Raw genomic sequence first — 17,446 nt, forward strand, 5'->3', positions numbered from 1 at the left:
GCCCTCGATAGACTGCGATATGCAAAGTTGCGTTAAGGTACTTTTGCAACGATTATCACACGTTCTTGAGAATATCCCCCTTACATTTTAGAAGTAAATGTGGGTGTGATAAGGGGAGTAGCTGGAAAATGCAGAATGCTTACTGCTAAATATGAGGACTTAGGAAAGGAGTAGGTATGGGTTTAGAGCCATGTAAGGAGGGGTTTAGGGAGAGCCACAGCATGCTATAAAATATTTCATGTTAAATGTTTTTAATTTAAAAATAAATGTAATTAAATTTTTTTAAACATAATTAAAAAATGCATACTATTTAGTAACTTTAAATACGTAAAAAATAAATATAAACATTTTACCTTAGGTGTGTTTTTTAAAATAACGTTTTAGAAATATTTTTAAGTTTATATTTACATTAATTAAACGTGTATTTCAAAATGAAGTTAACAGTTCTGTGACATTTTTTATTTTGTTCTACTTTTAAATAAATATATATAATTGATTTATATTAATATGCAGCATAAAAATATTTTTTTATATATTTTCTTTACGTTTAGTAAGCTTTTTTCAATTTCCCTGTTCTTTACCATACGGAGATCGCTCCACTAGTGGCCGAGACATCCATCTACATGTGAAAACTTACCAATAGCATCTTTGCCCTCAGAAATTAGCCTCACCCTCCTCAATTCAGGGGGTGGAAACATGTAAATCTATACTTTCTAGTGCAGTGATTCTGAACCTGTTGTCCTGGGACTCCTGGGGGTCCGTGAAGTCTGCTCAGGGGGTCTGCGACTGTTTAAAAAATGTAATATTATTAACAGATTAATAAAGTGTGTTCACCCAAAAGATTGTTGTGAGAGCAAGTGCAGGTCAGAACAATGAAGACACAAAAATTCAACATAATAACAATAAACAGATATTACCATTGAGAGCATTTGTATAACAGGTACCTGCCCAACCAAGTAAGGTGAAAGGACCGGTACAAAGGAGCTAGTCGAAGGGGTGAGCAGGGAAGCAAAATTAGGAACAGCATACTCGTCCCATATTAAGTGAAAAATAGAGATCGGTCTCGACAACCACCCAGTCCCCCCATATCACAGGAGCAAATGAACCCAAAAGAGGCAGGGGCAACATGCAAAGCCCACATGAAGGGTGAAAAGTACAATAATACCAAACCCCTCCTCCCACACTTAATCAGGAAATATACTGTAAATGACAATCAAGTGGGATGATGAGATCAGGTAATATGAATATGCATATAGTCACACAACTTGTTAAAGGATATCATTGGAAGTCTGGGGAGTCACTGTGTGCATCCTATCAGGGCTTGGGGGAATAATGTCAGATGTAAGGGAGTCATTGTCACCAGAGGATTTGGAGCCGCCTTCATTTGTGCTGCAGTGTGGTATTGAGCCACAAAAGTCTACCAACCATCTGCAGTACTTTATGGCACTCTTAGATGACTCCCTCCAGGATCGGGGAACAAAGCACACAAGGAGTATTCGTTTTTCAATTCTTCCCTGCAGATAGTGTTTGCCTGCCAGGAGACAAAAAGGGGCCAGAGACAGATTTTCCATGGATTTAAATCCAGGACCAAGCATCTTTTGGTCAGCAAAAAATGATGTTGTGCCATCAATTTAGACACGGAGACAGGCAGGGAAGAGAAGTGCGTATTGAATGGTATGTTCCCTCAGCTTGTGTAACATTTCCACTGAACCGCTAGAGTTTACTCCGGAAACACCATTACTCTGACATTGTCAACTATCATGTTGTCCTGCTTACATGCCTCATTCAAGACAATCTCTCTGTCTCGGTAATGCATAAGGAGTGCTATCAACGTATGGAGCGGAGTGCCAGGATGGAGTCTTCGCATGGGGACACTATGAGCATGTTCCACCGAAAAGAAGTGCGACAATAGTTTCACAGGAATTAAACTGCGTATACAGGTATTTGCATATGGCTGGGTCTGATTTGAGGTGGGGTAGTGAGCTAAATAATGATGATGGATTCAACCAGGATCTGTGACTGGGGTTATGTGTCTGAAGAGTTTCAGCGCCACGTCTATCATCTCCTTGTTTTTGCTTTGTTCGCCCTAAGTTGGCAGGGTATGCCCAGACATGTGTCCCTTGCTCACTTTGCCACTGGATTCAAGCTATCCTGGCTGATGAAGGGTGTTATCCAGAAACCGGTCCCAGGATGCTTGTTTCTGAATCAGAGAAGACCTGGCTTGGCAGTTCGGGCTGGACAGTTTCCTTGTGGCACAGGGTCAAGACTGATTTGCATATGGCTGGGTCTGAACTGAGGTGGCGAAGTGGGCTAAAGAATGATGATGGATTCAACCCAGATCTGTGACTCGGGGTGAGTGTCTGAAAAGTTTCAGCGCTCTGTCCATCATCTCCCTTTGTTTGCTTTGTTTACCCTAAGTAGGCTGGGTATGCCCAGACGTGGGTCCCTTGCTCACTTTGCACTGGATTCAAGCTAGCCTGGCAGATGAAGGGTGTTACCCAGAAACCAGTCCCAGGATGCTTGTTTCCAGTTCAGGGAAGACCTCGCTTGGCAGTTTGGGTAGGACTGTTCCCATGAGGCACAGGGTAAAGACTGATTTGCATATAGTTGGGTCTGAACTGAGGTTGTGAAGTGGGCTAAAGAATGAAGAGGTATTCAACTCCGATCTGTGACTGGGGGTGAGTGTCTGAAAAGTTTCAGTACTCTGTTCATCATCGCCTTGTGTTTGCTTTGTTTGCCCTAAGTTGGCAGGGTATGCCCAGACGTGGGTCCCTTGCTCACTTTGCCATTGGATTCAAGCTAGTCTTGCTGGTGAAGGGTGTTACCCAGAAACCAGTCCCAGGATGCTTGTTTCCGGTTCAGGGAAAACCTCGCTTGGCAGTTCGGGCTGGACTGTTTCCATGAGGCACAGGGTCAAGACTGATTTGCATATGGCTGGGTCTGAACAGAGGTGGCGAAGTGAGCTCAAGAATGATGATGGATTCAACCCAGATCTGTGACTGGGGGTGAGTGTCTGAAACGTTTCAGCGCTCCGGCCATCATCTCCTTGTATTTGACATTAAAGAAATTACCATATTTAAAATGACTAGAGAGTGATGGGAGCAATACTAAGCAAAGAAGGGATTGCCGGAACACATAGTATCAAATGTTTAGGCAGAAGGAAACAGTCTATCCCGAACATGGATAAAAGTGGACTTGTCACACAGATGACCCAACGAAATCCCCATGTACATTACCGCTATGACAAAACTACTGAAGAGTCGCAAACTCATCCAACAGCCGGTGAATGTGATCAATTACACAACAAAGGGGCAGCTTTACAAGTTCTGGCGCATCTCTGCAAATCAGCAGGGATGCGCCAGAAAAGATGCGACAAGCAATTCTCTTCTTGTGCCACCACGAATGCGTCGCATTTACAATGTGGCACATCGTGGCGCAAGGATAGGGCGATTTATGTCGCATCCTGTGGCGTAAGAGCAGCGCATTGCTGGAGTTGCGTCGCAAGCGCGACGCGGCTACAGCAATTCACAGGGGCCACCCATACCTAACGTGGCACGCCACTCCTTACGCCTGCCTCAAGCAGGCGTAAGATTTGGTCGCAGCGCCCTAGGGAAAGTGGCTCAGTGAAATCTTGTAGATTTCACTGCGTCACTTTTACGAGGCGTTCCTGCGATGGAACGCCCACCCTGCACAGGAATGCCCACATGAAACCTAATGCAGGTTTCATGTGGCGCAGGGCTTTACAACGTGACGCATCTCCCTAGATGCGTCATGTTGCAAATAAGGCGCAACGTGGCGTATGGTTTACGTCACCGCTGTGCCACAGGAGTGACACAACAGCGGCGTAAATGTGGCACATGGGGCTTGTAAATCTGCCCCAATGAATGGTAAATTCAGTGCACGTTTCTGTACCGATTATGGCCCAGATTCTCAAAGGTGTCATGGAACGCAGCGCAGCAGCCAAACTGCTGGGCTGCATTGTGTGACAGGGAGAGAGCAAGAGAGCACCATATTCACAGAGATATGGCTGTCTTCATACTTATTCCCCAGCGCCAGCGCTAATATCAGCTGCTGTGCACCAGTAACACACCATAGCGCCATAGTGCTAGGGTGCGTGATGGAGTCTACCACAGGTTTTCTACAGGAAGGGTAGCCTTCTTGTACAAAATACTATGGCTAGATAAGTGAAAAAAACTTTTTCTGCTCTGTATGTGTGCTGTACAGTGCAGCACACATGCAATGTTGGAAAAGAAAAGAGGAACGAAAACATTTCTTCTTTTAACGTCTGCTTTTCAGCGGCATTAATATTGGCGCTAAACCCTGTCAAAGTAATGCAAATCAACGTTTTGCCCAGTTTTGTGTTACTTTTGGGTACTTTCCAGCGCAAAACAAGTTTTGCACTGATAAAGGTATCAGGAAAAAAAAAACATTTTGTGCTGGTTAAAGTCATGTTTGTTATTCTAACTCAGGTCATAATGTTTGATAACCTCCCCCTACATGTGCTAATTGAGGTAATCAGGCAATTAGCTGGTTACTGTCAAACTTTTGATACCAATAGTGCAGTTGTTACAGCGGTACACAGACTGTACATACATGACTGGACTCTCGCTCCAAGTGGACATATGGTGACTCAGAACTCCTAAAATATCCTTAGGCTGAGTCCAGCTAATCGGTGAGTTTTTTTTGCAGCTTGCTCACTCTTGAACAGCATATTATATATTTCTCTGATGTCACCATTGCCATTGTAAATGCACTTATAGAATCTGAAGCATTCTTTTGCCGATAAGAGTAGGCTTACGATTGTATGAAAATTTGCATATTGTTTCCCAAAATTTCAAGAAAATTTGGTATAATTATGTGGAATTATGACATCAAAGCAAAATGTGGTTTCCCTGCACCTCGCTTGACTTTTTCCATGCAATTTTAAAACATGCTTAAAAAAAGTTTGTGAGATAACGGCAGGAGAATGGTTTGAGCGGAAACTGTCTCTTGGCAAGACCTTTTCTGCGCATATTACTCTCCAGTGTGTGAGAATATATTGAAATTTCATAATAAAATACTTTGAAAAATTTGAGAATGTCTAAAATTTTCACAAATTTAGACAGGGTCATTTACATTATACCAAAGCCTATATTCCATGTGCCAGTAAATGGATCCATCAGAAACTGTTCACTGATAGAATATCGATAGTAAAAATATCGATACGAAGCAAAAATATAGATAGTAAAAATATCGACTCCCTATACTTAAACAGGTAAGTAAAAAAATATTGAATCAAAAATAACAAAGTTAAAAATATAGGGGCCAATTCACAGAACCAATCTGAGATAAAATCCTAAACTTACTACTTTTGGTATTCAGAGAAGGCATTTAGTAGTAGTAAAGTCAGGACTCCCCAACAGCAAAGTCCGCGAGCCTTTCCATGGTGGCAATGCCACCATGGAAAGGTGAGTGCCCGCCAGCATCCTAATATGGATGTTAAGGCCCTTTTCCGCCCGGTCGACTTGTCGACCGGTGGAAAACCGACGGATGGTCTTCCTGTCTGCCAGGTTTCCCCCTGCCATTGTAATGTGGCGGGGGTAAAAGGTAGGCGGGCAGTGAATGTTGGCAGGTGGAACGCCACTGCCATGCGGGCGGTGGCGATCCGCCCGCCAACATAATCGGCCCCTATATTTATACAAATGATATTTAACACTTAAATACTTTTTAAATCGCTATTACTTACCTAAAATCGATATTCTTCACCACAACTTTTTTTTCTGTCGATATTTCTGACCCATGATATTTTTACCTCGATATTTGTGTGAATCGATATTTTTACATCGATATTTTGTCTCTGCACCATCAGAAACCATTTCTAATTAATCCTCTAGTGAGACTGTGGTTATCAGCAGTGCAGAGACTCACACTTTCGGACAGTGAACAATGAGTGATTGTAGTGTTTCTGTGGGGCTGTTAGCTTTTCTGTGGGGCTTTGGAGGTGTGTAAGGGGTTGCCCCCCAATCAATCAATCACTCAATCATAGCATTTGTAAAGCGCACTACATACCCGTGAGGGTCTCAAGGCGCTAAGGGGGGGTATGCTGCTACTGTTCGAAGAGCCAGGTCTTGAGAAGTCTTCTGAAGGTCAGGTGGTCTTGGGACTGCGAATGGGGAGGGTGTCCCATGTCCTGGCGGCGAGGTCGGAGAATGATCTTCCGCCAGCGGCCACTCTTTGGATGCGGGAGACAGTGGTGAGGGTGCGGTCTGCGGAGCAGAGCTGGTGGGGGTGTAGAAACTGAGTCGGCTGTTGAGGTACACTGGTCCGGTGTTGTGGTGTGCCTTGTGTGCATGGATGAGAAGCTTGAAGGCTATCCTCTTGTTGACAGGGAGCCAGTGCAGGTCTCTCAGGTGGGGTGTGATGTGGCTGCGGTGGGGAATGTTGAGGATCAGGCGTGCAGAGGCGTTCTGGATGCGTTGGAGCCATTTCAGGAGTTTGGCCGAGGCTCCTGTGTAGAGGTCGTTTCCGTAGTCCAGTGTGCTGCTGACGAGGGCCTGGGTGACCGTCCTTCTCGTTTTGGTGGGGATCCACTTGTAGATCCTGCGGAGCATGCGGAGGGTGTTGAAGCAGGCGGAAGAGACGGCGTGGACCTGCTTCGTCATGGAGAGGGTGGAGTCGGGATGTATGACGTTACAACGCATGCTATTACAACGCATACCTTTACAACGCATTTTTTACAACGTACAATCCATTACAACACATGACATTACAACGCAGGACACTACAACGCATTTTTAAAAACTACCTTTACAACGCATATCCATTACAACGCATACTACATTTACAACGCATAACATTACAACGCATAATATTAAATTGCATTTAAGGTAAGTATTAGATGGTATAGGGGTAAAAATTACTATTCTAACTCCAGAGGGTGCAACAGTAGGGTAAGTGTTGGATAGTATAGGGGTAAAAATTACTATTCTAACTCCAGGGGGTGCAACAGTAGGGTAAGTGTTGGATAGTATAGGGGTAAAAATTACTATTCTAACTCCAGGGGTTGCAACAGTAGGATAAGTGTTGGATAGTATAGGGGTAAAAATTACTATTCTAACTCCAGGGGGTGCAACAGTAGGGAAAGTGTTGGATAGTATAGGGGTAAAAATTACTATTCTAACTCCAGGGGGTGCAACAGTAGGGTAAGTGTTGGATAGTATAGGGGTAAAAATTACTATTCTAACTCCAGGGGGTGCAACAGTAGGGTAAGTGTTGGATAGTATAGGGGTAAAAATTACTATTCTAACTCCAGGGGGTGCAACAGTAGGGTAAGTGTTGGATAGTATAGGGGTAAAAATTACTATTCTAACTCCAGGGGGTGCAACAGTAGGGTAAGTGTTGGATAGTATAGGGGTAAAAATTACTATTCTAACTCCAGGGGGTGCAACAGTAGGGTAAGTGTTGGATAGTATAGGGGTAAAAATTACTATTCTAACTCCAGGGGGTGCAACAGTAGGGTAAGTGTTGGATAGTATAGGGGTAAAAATTACTATTCTAACTCCAGGGGGTGCAACAGTAGGGTAAGTGTTGGATAGTATAGGGGTAAAAATTACTATTCTAACTCCAGGGGGTGCAACAGTAGGGAAAGTGTTGGATAGTATAGGGGTAAAAATTACTATTCTAACTCCAGGGGGTGCAACAGTAGGGTAAGTGTTGGATAGTATAGGGGTAAAAATTACTATTCTAACTCCAGGGGGTGCAACAGTAGGGTAAGTGTTGGATAGTATAGGGGTAAAAATTACTATTCTAACTCCAGGGGGTGCAACAGTAGGGTAAGTGTTGGATAGTATATTACTATATTATGCGTTGTAATGGTATGCGTTGTAATGGTAGTATGCGTTGTAATGGAATGCGTTGTAAAGGTAGTTTTTAAAAATGCGTTGTAGTGTCCTGCGTTGTAATGTCATGCGTTGTAATGGATTGTGCGTTGTAAAAAATGCGTTGTAAGTGTAGTGCGTTGTAAAAGTTGCGTTGTAAAGGTTGTTCCCCGTGGAGTCGAGGATGACCCCTAGGTTGCGTGCGTGGTCGGTGGGTGTTGGGGCTGTTCCTAGTGCAGTCGGCCACCAGGAGTTGTCCCAGGCTGAGGGTGTGAATCCGAGGATGAGGACTTCTGCCTTGATTCCTTCGTGGAGGTTGGTTTTGGCGGTGTGGGGGTCCTTGGTGTGGGAGAGGATCAGCTGGATGTCGTCGGCGTAGGAGATGATGTTGAGGTCGTGCAGTCGGGTGACGTGGGCGAGTGGTGCCATGCAGATGTTGAACAGCGTTGGGCTGATGGATGAGCCCTGGGGTACGCCGCAGATGATCTCGGTGGCTTCGGAGCAGAAGGGGGGTAGGCGGATGCTCTGTGTTTTGCCAGAGAGGAAGGAGGTGGTCCAGTCCAGGGCCTTCTCTTGGATTCCGGCGTCGTAGAGGCGTGTTCATAGTGTGCGGTGGCAGACCGTATCGAAGGCGGCTGACAGGTCCAGGAGGATGAGGGCCGCTGTTTCTCCGTTGTCAAGCAGGGTCCTGATGTCATCGGTGGGGGCGATGAAGGCAGTTTTGGTGCTGTGGTTGCTGCGGAACACGGACTGGGAAGGGTCTAGGATGCTGTTCCCTGGAGGAAGCTGGTCAGTGGTTTGTTGACGGCCTTCTCGATGACCTTCACCGGGAACGGGAGCAGGGAGATGGGTCGGAAGTTCTTGAGGTCCTAGGGGTCCTCCTTGGGTTTCTTTAGTAAGGCATTGATCTCTGCGTGCTTCCAGCTCTCCGGGAAGGTTGCTGTCTCGAGGGAGATGTTGATGGCTTTCCGGAGATGGGGTGTGATGGTGGTGCTGGCTTTGTTGGAAGATGTGGTGTGGGCAGGGGTCTGACGGGGATCCGAAGTGGACGGTGTTCATGATCTTCATGGTGTCGTCGTTGTTGATGTTGGTCCAGGAGAGCAGGCGGTTGGTGCGGATGGTGGTCGTGGGGGCGGGAGTCTCAGTGGTTGCCCGAGCGGTTGCGACGTTGAAGCTGTCGTGTTTGTCTGCGATCTTGCGGTGGAAGAAGGTGGCCAGCGAGTCGCATAGGTCTTGCGAAGGTGGGATGTCGTTGGTGTTGGAGCTGGGGTTGGAGAGTTCCTTCACGATGTTGAAGAGCTCTTTGCTGTTGTGTGCGATGTTGTTTAGGCGGTCTTTGAAGGAGGCCCTTTTGGTGGATCTGATGAGGTGGTGGTTTCTGCGGGTGGCATTCTTGTGGGCTGTGTAGCTTTCCGGTGTTCGTTCACGGATCCAGCTTTCGGCAGGTTTGCTTGGAGGCCTGGAGGTCTTCGGTGAACAAGCTGGCTTTCTTGTTGGTTTGGCTGTTGTAGGGCTTTTTGAGCGGGCGAGGGTGTTGGCGCAGTCGTTGATCCACTGACTGAGGTTGCGAGCGACGGCATCAGGGTCGGTCAGGTCAGTGGGTGGGCTCTGTGGCAAGGGTGGTGGATAGCTGGTCTTCGGTGACTTTGCTCCAGCAGCGGCGCGGCATCTGTTGGGTGCGGGGGTGGGTTTCCGGAAGGTGAAGTGGATGCAACGGTGATTGGTCCAGTGGAGCTCGGAGGTGTGGTTGAAGGAGACGTGGGGGCTTGCGGAGAAGATGGGGTCAAGCGTGTGGCCGGCAGAGTGGATGGGTGCTGTGACAAATTGTCTGAGTCCGAGGTTGGCGATCAGGGTGGTGGAGTTGGTGTCGTTGTTGTTCTCAAAGTGGAAGTTCAGGTCCCCGAGGACGATGTAGTCCATGGAGGCGAGGGCGTGTGTGCTGATGAAGTCGCTGAACTGTGGTCGGGGTCCAGGGGGTCTGTAGACGAGGGTTCCTCTGAGGGTGGTGTTGGGATCAGTTGGAATCTGGAAGTGCAGGTGTTCAGCGGTGCTGAGGGTGTCGTCGGTGTTTGTCGAGACTTTGAGAGTGTTCCTGTGGACGATGGCGATTCCTCCTCCTACTCCATTGGTGCGGTTCTTGCGGCAAAGGCAATCACTAGTATACACTAGTATACACCAAGGGGGAGAGAAAGAGGGACCTCCTTCCTCAGTTGCAAGGTCCAAGAATAGAGGCATAAGGTCCAGGGTACAATGTACATGGATCAGAACCTGGCTGAGTAGCGCTTTCAGGCACAGGGGGCACCCGTGTAGCCAGGAAGCAGTCAGCAATAGGCCGTTGTGGTTGGTGCATATGGTGTTACCTGCCACTTGTTGATTCCTGGCTTGTTCACTCAACACCCATATTTCAAGTCTACAATTTGCTCATCAATAGCCACTCTGCACCTCTTTAATAATAAGAAGGTTTGCTCCACCTGGCACTTGGTACTGGAACATTCGTCATCACCGTCTGCCAAAATAAACAAAAGGAATCCTGTATCCCACAATAAATCCTTGGATTCGCAGGGGACCAAGTTGGATAAATTTCTTGTCTGAGTCCTGGGAGTAATCACTAAAGAAATTGACTTTTCCGAAAGATGATTATCATTGGACTTAGCAGAATTTCCTTTGGCACATCTTACCCCTACTAACATTTCAGATTCACACAGACCTCATGTCATTTTGACACCGGCTGTTCGTTACTCCCTGGCTGTGATTACAGACACCAGCCGCCCCCCTGCTCAATATGTTAGTACCCAGCATGATACTCAGCATGATAGTACTCTAGCTGCAGCCGGTACCCCAGCCAGTATTCTGACTACAGTCGGAAGGTCAGGCAGTAAGTCATCAGCTAAGAGAAGAGAAAAGTGGGGATGGAGAAACCTCAAGTGCTGCCTTTAATCTACTTCGTATGACTGCCACCCAGTTAACATCAAGCATTTCATCTAGTACCGCTGGTGTGTCTAAAAGTGAAATGGACAAGGACTGGTATGTGTTATACGTTGGTCTTAAATCTCTGCTTTAAACTTCAGTTAGCCTTCTATTTGAGTGCACAGATGTGATTGAGAAATAATTGGCTAAACTTGCTACCCTAGGGAGGGCCTCATGGGTGAAGGGCCTCACTTGCTACCCTAGGGAGGGCCTCATGGGTAAAGGGCCTCACTTGCTACCCTAGGGGAGGGCCTCATGGGTGAAGGGCCTCACTTGCTACCCTAGGGGAGGGCCTCATGTGTGAAGGGCCTCACTTGCTACCCTAGGGAAGGTCCTCATGGGTGAAGGGCCTCACTTGCTACCCTAGGGAAGGGCCTCCTGGGTGAAGGGCCTCACTTGCTACCCTAGGAAGGGTCTCATGGGTGAAGGGCCTCACTTGCTACCCGAGGGGAGGGCCCCATCGGTGAAGGGCCTCATTTGCTACCCTAAGGGTGGGCCTCATGGGTGAAAGGCCTCACTGTTTACCCCAGGGTAGGGCCTAGGGGGTTAAACAAATCTTTCCCACTCCATTTGTCCTTCCTATTTGCCCTGCCCCACTTGTTTCCCTTATTCTGGTCCAGCTTGTAAGGGAGTTCAGTAGAGGCTGTTCTTCGAACAGAGCTTCCACGTCTGCCCTTGCCAAATGATGTACACAAGGATTTCTAGGTGCAGGCACAGAACAAACCTAGCAGTAGCGTTAGCAATCAGATAGGGAACTCTGGTAAGGGGGAGAGGCGGTGAAGCCGCTATTACAGTTAGGGCCCTAAGGAAAAACTCTTGTGATACCATTAAGTTGCCACCCAATGCTTACCTGTATTTAGTTATCCTTGCAATGTTCCATCCTTGTGTACAAATGTGAGCAAGTCACCTGCACTTCTGAAAAATAGGTATGCCATTGGTTAATTAAGCTTGCCAACTTTAACAAAATGGATTGGAATTATGTTTTGATGGTATGAAGAGTGGGGTGGATTGGGTATGCCTAGAACAGCTTTCCTGGAGATTGTGTTATTATTAATTGTAAACATCCTGATTTGGCATGTTACATTTTAAACCAATGTGGGAATAGCATGCATGTAGGATCAAATATTGGTGCCCTACTGCTTGTTCTTTTTTATCCGACCTCCTGCATAGAGAGAGGAAATCAGCCCAGAGAGTCTGAAAGAGTATATAATTGTTTGTTTTTTTGCATGTTCTCCACCGGCTGTATTGCACAGCCTGGGTGGAGAACATGCACAGCCTCCCACTCCCTGTCTGAGTGCCAAACCACGGCACTCAGACCAATTACAATGCTGCTGTAAGGCAGCATTGTGATTAGCTAGGGGAGTCTGGAAGCCTGGGTGCCTCTGGGAGGCAGGATACAGTGAGGACGGAGGAGAGGCGGCAACTGGTGACGCACACAGGTAAGTTCTTCTTTTTGGGTTTTTTCGAACACTACCCCCTTGCCCTCGTCAACGTCCCCTACCAGCCGCCACTGGCTTCATGAGAAAATATTTACTGAATTAAAGAAACTATTTTGAAAATTAATTTATCCAACGATCTCCAGAAATGTAGGCTCCTCTCCATGGTTCACCCAGAGGTGCCGCAAGGCAAAATCTAGATTAATTAAAGCAGTTAAGCAAGGTAGTCCTTGAAGGAGTGAAACTTGCTAGAACCAATAACTACAAGATCCTGCACTCTAGCAAATCCAACTGGGAGAAGGATAACTCATTGGACTTACTTGAGGCCTCTAAATGTAGGGGCAGAATATTATTTTGGTACATTATTGCCCATGGGACTACTAAGGATTTAACCATAACTGTACATCACATTAAAGCGCCCAAGTGGGAGCATCATTTTGCATAACTTTGCTCTGTGGAAGAAGTACTATTAGCTACTGCCCACCAGGACATTGTCCATCCAGTAGATGGTGGTATCATTTCACATCCCTTGCACATTGTGTTTTTTTCCATGACCGAAACTCTGGTTGCTATAGAGAGCTTAAAACCAGGGAGGGCTCCTGGGCCTGATAAAATACTAGAAAACGTATTCCAATCATATCCAAAAATTTAGGCACCTTATATCAATGCGTTGTCTAACTTTATTGTTACCGGTGCCCATGTTCCATCGAACTGGTTAGGGGCTGCAATAGTTCCAGTCTATAAAAAAGGGGCAAAGGACATCATTCAAACTATACGCCCATAAGCCTTTTGATAACCTTCAAAAAGTCTTCGCTCACCAGGTCCTTAATAAATTGGAGGCTTGGATGTTACAAAACAACATATTGTCAACCTTTTAAGCAGACTTTAGGGCAAAAATAGGGACTGGTGATCAGGTCTTCCATTTGACATTAATCTTATAGAAGTTTACGATACTAACCAATGATCATTTATATATTGCCCTCATGGAACTGAGAGCAGCATTCGGTCTTGTGCCAAGATCTCTCCTATGGGAAACACTTCAGTCCATTGGAGTTCCACCTTCCCTTCTCAACATCATAGTGAGGCTTCACGTGGAAAATTACGCCCAGGTCAGATGGGGGGCAGCAATGGTGAACTTACAGATTACATCCCTTTTAGGATGGGGGTAATACAAGGGTGTGTTCTGGTCCTACGCTTTTTTCATTATATATAAATGAAGTCATTGACCATCTAATTGGCTGTGTCAATGATTCACCTAAGTTAAATAGGCTAGTTGTTAAGGTGTTATTGTTAGTCTACAAACCTATCCTGATCTCCCAGCCTGCTAGGGACCTGGAAAATGTATTGGCCTCTTTTCAATCCCATTGTATAATTGAGGGTTTGGAAATAAACATCTCTAAGTCAAAGATAATGATCTTCAACCCACATATGAGCTACAAGGGGAAAATGAGACTGGGAAATAGGATGGTAGACAGAGCTGCTAATTTTGAGTATCTGGGAATCAAGCTTGATGACACACTTTGTTGGAAATCACATCCAGAGAAGAGCAAGGCGACACTCACACTTAGGTCAGCTGCTATTTTGAATTTTTTTAAGGGAGCTAGATCTAGGGCCCTTTCTTTGGACCTTGAGGTCTACCGGCCCAAAGCCCAAACAGCAGCACTTTATGGGACTAAAATCTGGGGGTATTCATCAGTAACCCATCTAGCTGTTCAAGAAAATAATTTCATAAGCTCATGAATTAATCTTCCCCAGAGAACACTTTTGAGTCCTAAAAATCTTAATGCATATAGCCGAGTGGAAAAAGGGCTCTGATAATGGGGCCTTATGTAAACTGTGCACTAATTATGCTGTTGAAAATATCAAACATGTTTAATTTTTCTGTCCAAAGTATGTGAAGCCTAGACGCAAATGGATTGTACCTCTGTGCCTTACCTTGGGTTTCCCAACGTTTCAACCAGCGCTTAGATTATTTTTAACGGACACTTCGCTTTATATTGTTTATGGCATGAATAGATTTTTGCACATTGTATGCTTGATTACAAAGATGAAAGGTAAACATTTAAAAAAAATTTTTTTAGCATATGCTGCGGCCATTGAATTGAAGTTTTATTTAATCTATTTGTATTATTTTTTGTTATGTACATAATAGTTTATACTATGAATGCACTTTCTGATGTCCCTTATTGTATTTTATTTGGGTTGTGTGCAGCTCGATGCATCATTATTGACTTCTTATTGTATACTTATGTTTGTGAACAAGGGTGGTGCCCTCTATGACAGGGGCCATATTATCAAGGAACGGCGATAACATTCACACCAGAACCTGGGCTTCTATTGGAATTCTCAAGGGCATATTATCAAGCTCGTTATCGCCACTTTAGCGGCAGTTTCCTGCTGCTAAAGCGGCGATAAAGTTATCGCCGTTCCTTGATTATATGGCCCTAGATCTATAGGTTCTATTAGTAGATTTTTAAGCACAGTCAGATGACTAGTGGGCTAGGCTTGTGTCACTGGACTGTGCTCTGATCCACTTTTATGTGGACTGACCCCCGTGTTATGATGCACTTTGTTAATACTACAACAACGCATTTTATGATATTGTATGTTTTATTTATGAACAACTTTTCTAGGTTTATAACCAAAATAATATATTTTTGGATGATAATGATTGCAGCTACTTTAGAACGGTCTTTCATATGTGAATCACCCACCCTGTCTCCCAACATAGTTTATCCAGGCTCATAAGTCAAAAGAAAGTGGAGGGACGAAAAGTATGGCAAAGAAGGAACTAAAAATTCTGGAGGAAAAATTGATTTCTCAATTATATTTATTTTATTGGCCACACCCTCCTTTACACCCCCACTGTATTTGTAATTCCTACTTTCAGTACATATATCTGGATTGTAACAGTGGTGTAATGATAATTGAGAGGGCCCCCCTGCAAGGTACGTGGAGGGGTCCCCCTCCGGACTCCATCAGGAGCTCTCCAGCCGAAGTGCAGTGGTGAGGAGGCCCCCTGGAGCTTGGGGGCCCCCCGCACTGCGGGGGATGCGGGGGCCTGTGTTACGCCCCTGGATTGTAATGCCTTCTCGGTATGGTACTTTCTCTGTCTCTCTTTATCTCACTTTCAAACATTTTTTTGACATCTTTTACACCTTCCTTCTCCTTACCATCTAGGGCACCCTTCTTTGTCACACTTTCTTTATATGTTCCCATTTCTCACACTCATTTAGAGGCTGACGTGTCTAATTTTGGTCTCTTTCTCTCTCCCAATGACCCGCTTTGCCTCGTTTCCTCACCCCTGTGTCCCTCTCTTTCCACATGCCCATTTTCATTCGACTTGCTGCTTTCTGACCCACAACGTATTTCTTCTCTCTTTGTCTGTCTCTCCCTCCTCTGTGCTACCATTTCCCCCTTGTTCTCCCATAACCTTCACATCTTCTCATTCATGTTCCTTCTTCACCTTCCCTCCTGTCTTTTCTTCTCCTCTCCTCTCCCCTCCATTCCCTTACACTACCTTCCCTTCCCTTCCCTTCCCTTCCCTTCCCTTCCCTTTCCTTTCCTTTCCTTTCCTTTCCTTTCCTTTCCTTTCCTTTCCTTTCCTTTCCTTTCCTTTCCTTTCCTTTCCTTTCCTTTCCTTTCCTTTCCTTTCCTTTCCTTTCCTTTCCTTTCCTTTCCTTCCCTTCTCCTTTCCTTTCCCTTCCCCCTCCCCCTTTCCACTCCATTCCTCTTCTGTCCCCTCCTCCCCCCTCCCCTCCGTCATCATCACCCCTGTAGGTGGAGCCCTTAGATGTCACATTCATCGGGGAACTTTTGATGGGATCCTCGAATGTGTACCACATATGAATGTGTGCTACCACGCCCGTAATCCTTTAAGTGAGTATTTATGTCTTTCATTTGTTTTAAAAGTGTATAAAGCACACACAGCGGCCAAAGGGCCTCCTGGTGCGGTTCAGGACAAGTAAGGCAGCTGACAATGCTGCAAAGATTAAAATTCCCCAACACCCATAAACACGGATTATGTTTGAATAACCCCATTGTTAAGTGTTCTAAATGTAGTATGGTTACTTTGAGACCTAACCAGCAGATGGAGTCGGTTCCAGACAAGCTGTGTGATCAGAAAGAGCTCCGCAACACACTCCCACATATTAAGTGCAGCTTGAAGTAGTTTTCCTCATTATCAAATCATGGGTCTCAGTTCAAAACTACGTGTCGGAAGTGGCATCCTGCTCCCTTGGCAGGATTGACCTCGTGGCACCCACAGCTACCACCACATACTCCAATGTGTTGCTAGAGGGGCGAGGGCTTGAACCTCTTCCATTACCCCAAGCAAAAATGACCAATGGCTGCAACTTGGAAATGAAAGGTAGGGTGGGGGTTGGAGTTGCTACCATGGACTACCCTCAGCTGACATCTGTGTATCAAAGAATTCCACTAAGGCTTTCATTCCAACAGGCCTGGAGGAGTTTGACTGAATTCAATCCCACGCTGGGCGATTCGGAGTACCCCGGAAGTTCTGAGCCTGAGATGACTGAATCTGAACATACTGGGCCTGGAAATTCCTGGATCCACTGGAACCCAAACCTTGCTGGATGCAATGGGGGCTGCGACAGCTCCTGCACCCAGCCCTTGCCCTCCCAATTCACGGTGCATACAACGCACACAAAAATAAAAACAAGTATAAGAATAGTTAAATAATTGTTGAGAAAAGACAACTGCGGCCTGGGCTAATTTGCCTGCAAAGCCAGGCAGCGTGACGTATGAAGAGATTAATTGTAAAACACATACACTCCTCCTCCTTCACAGGCAAACCAGTGCTCGCAGGACCGGCTCTAGGGCGGTGCTACCCGTGCCACCGCACCGGGTGCTGGATCCGAGGGGCGCCCTGTTTGAAGTTATTATTATTTAAAGCACCATTCTGCCGCATTCGTTTCGTCAGCAATTTCCGGGCAACAGAGAAATGTCAGGATAAATCCTGTGATTAATGTTCTTTCTGAAGAGAGGTCGGAGTGTTTTTTTAATTGTGTTTAATTGTAGTTTTGACTCACTATAAAGTAGTGCAGAGGGTTAATACTTCTGTTGCAGAAAACAAGTACCGAGCAGATTACAAAGTGAATAGAATGTAAATAGTTCAATGAGTTACTGCTTTTAAAAGAGACATTATTTTGTTACTTGCAGTTTATA

The 17,446-nt window shown here is 45.6% G+C and overlaps 1 long non-coding RNA gene across 1 annotated transcript in view; it reads left to right on the forward strand.

Moving 5' to 3' along the window:
- LOC146811656 (uncharacterized) overlaps positions 1 to 17,446 on the forward strand; it is a 78,144-nt gene that overhangs the window by 44,060 nt on the left and 16,638 nt on the right. Inside the window, exon 3 of the long non-coding RNA XR_014966766.1 lies at positions 16,040 to 16,138. This is a non-coding gene — a long non-coding RNA (uncharacterized LOC146811656). The remainder of the gene's footprint in view (positions 1 to 16,039; positions 16,139 to 17,446) is intronic.

The sequence above is a fragment of the Triturus cristatus genome, chromosome 7 (genome assembly GCF_964204655.1).
Source record: "Triturus cristatus chromosome 7, aTriCri1.1, whole genome shotgun sequence".
Classification (NCBI taxonomy): Eukaryota; Metazoa; Chordata; class Amphibia; order Caudata; family Salamandridae; genus Triturus; species Triturus cristatus.